At 36.8% G+C, this 2,253-nt stretch overlaps 1 protein-coding gene and 1 pseudogene across 1 annotated transcript in view; both read left to right on the top strand.

Moving 5' to 3' along the window:
* Positions 1–2,253, top strand: part of LOC102840903 (methionine aminopeptidase 1-like) — a 149,437-nt gene that overhangs the window by 69,395 nt on the left and 77,789 nt on the right. The gene's annotated exons all lie outside the window — the stretch shown is intronic.
* On the top strand, positions 581–1,155 carry LOC102834756 (annotated as a pseudogene).

Raw genomic sequence — 2,253 nt, 5'->3', positions numbered from 1 at the left:
TGGAACTAGGCTCCTTCTTGAAAGCTTGTAAGCCATTCACTACTTGCCTTTGTAGCCACCCCATTTTGGGTAGCCAATGTCTAAGTTGCCCATCCCTGTCAACCCTGTGTACTGAGGGGGTGGGAATGATCCTTGCTGTAAAGATTTGTTCCCTCTTTTGAGCTGCTACATTTATAAGTAAAGGTCAAGTTCATCAAATTGTAGCGGATTACTCTTTTTTTCCCCCTCTTCTTTGTATTTCTAGTCGAGTTCTGATCATCCAGCTATTGAGGCCAGGTCAAGTGGATACTATCTGCACATATGGGTATTCTTGTGCACCTGCCCTCACTTCATATCATGTATATGCATGAGCTTTTAATGCATTATAATGGCTCTGACATAGTACCTGTGTCACAGTAGCATAGTACCTGATGGAGATACTTTTTGTTTTGTACCATTTAAAAATAATGTATGGAGCCCTCTACTCCCAGCGATGGCCTCCTCCTTGGATGTGGCTCGAGCTGGAGGCGCGCAGGGCCCGAGACGCAGCAGACCCAGGAGGTGGTGAATAATAGCTCTTCAAGTAAGTCTGCAGTAAAAAATGGCCTCCAATAAAACTACATTACAGAAAAATGGGAAAGAAACAGAATGGAAAGAATAAAAAAGTTGAAGAAGCAGAACCCGAGAGTTTGTGGTAGAAAAGTGCTGGACCGATGTGTAGTTAATGGGAAGGTGTAGTATTTCCTGAAGTGGAAGGGATTTACTGATGCTGATAATACTTGGGAACCTGAGGAAAACTTAGATTGTCCAGAATTAATTGAGGCATTCCTGAATTCTCAAAAAGCTAGTAAAGAAAAGGATGGTACAAAAAGGAAATCTTTGTCTGACAGTGAATCTGATGACAGCAAATCAAAGAAAAAAAGAGATGCTATAATGAACTCAAACCACAAAACAGCTGGCAAACCAAGGGGCTTTGCCAGAGGTTTTGATCCTGAGTGAATAATTGGTGCCACAGACAGCAGTGGAGAATTAATGTTTCTTATGAAATGGAAGGATTCAGATGAGGCAGACTTGGTGCTGGCAAAAGAGACAAACATGAAATGCCCTCAAATTGTAATTGTGTTTTATGAAGAGAGACTAACTTGGCATTCTTGTCCAGAAAATGAAGCTCAATGATTGCTTGTGTTGCTTTTTATATATATTTACATATATATATATATATAATTGAGGTCTTGGTTTTTTGTTTTTTGATTTATTAGTGTGAAGAATAACTACATTCTAATGAAAATCCAGTTTGATATGTTTGTTTTGAAGTAGTATTGGGGGAGCTGTTGGGGTTTTTATTTGTTTTTTTTGTTGCATCAATAGCACTGGTTATTTTGAACAGATTAATAAAAGCTTTCTGTAGTTGCTTCATTTACCAGAAAAAAAAATTCGATATCATGGTGTATTATTTCCTCTGCATTAGAGAATAGCTTTTCTAAATTTTGGGAATTTTTACTTAGTCATTACTGAATCAGAACTTGGGTTTAACCCATAAATATATGCCTAAGGACCATTCTGGGTTTTGGGTTGTTTTTGTGTATATGTAAATGTCTTTTATTTCACATTCACCAAAAACAAAACTTCTGTACAAAACTGGAGTTTATAACCATGGGTAAGTTTGTATTGTTTCAGGGATGCTATCATTCTGCGCAACTCAAGAAATAGATCTCAAGTAAAATTTTAAACAATTCTAAGCCATAGACTTTCAAATCAAATAAATGTTCTAGTAATTAATTGGACAACTTGAAACTTCATTATTGAGATAGTCATATAATTGAAACTGTTTATTTGCAAATTCCCTGAATGGCAAATCTTAACTTCTGCTAAAAACCTCTCTACCCAGGTGAGAAAACTGGACAAATAATGTTTAAATAAGCCAAACAAAGTTAAGCGGGCTTTTGATCCATTTAGAGAGCCATTTCTTTACAGAAAGTTGGAATCCCCGTGTTTTTTAGTAAAAGGTCATGATTCATGGAATGCCTACTACCTTGCTGCTGGTATTAATGTCTAATACCTCGTTGATATCTAATCCGATGGTTAGCAATATTGCCGTTTAGGATCTGCTGGCATAAATGGGTGAACAATCTTGTAAACTATTGGCCTGGTTGGGTTTTTTGTGTTTTTTTTTTGGTTTTTGTTTTATACCAACCCATTCCTTTACATGTAGGTTCAGTCTTCTCAGTATTTGGTTACTGATTCAATTGAAACCAGGAAAAGTAACTTTGTAGT

This window comes from Chrysochloris asiatica, unplaced genomic scaffold, assembly GCF_000296735.1.
Source record: "Chrysochloris asiatica unplaced genomic scaffold, ChrAsi1.0 scaffold00216, whole genome shotgun sequence".
Classification (NCBI taxonomy): Eukaryota; Metazoa; Chordata; class Mammalia; order Afrosoricida; family Chrysochloridae; genus Chrysochloris; species Chrysochloris asiatica.
This window is presented reverse-complemented; position numbering and strand designations above follow the sequence as displayed.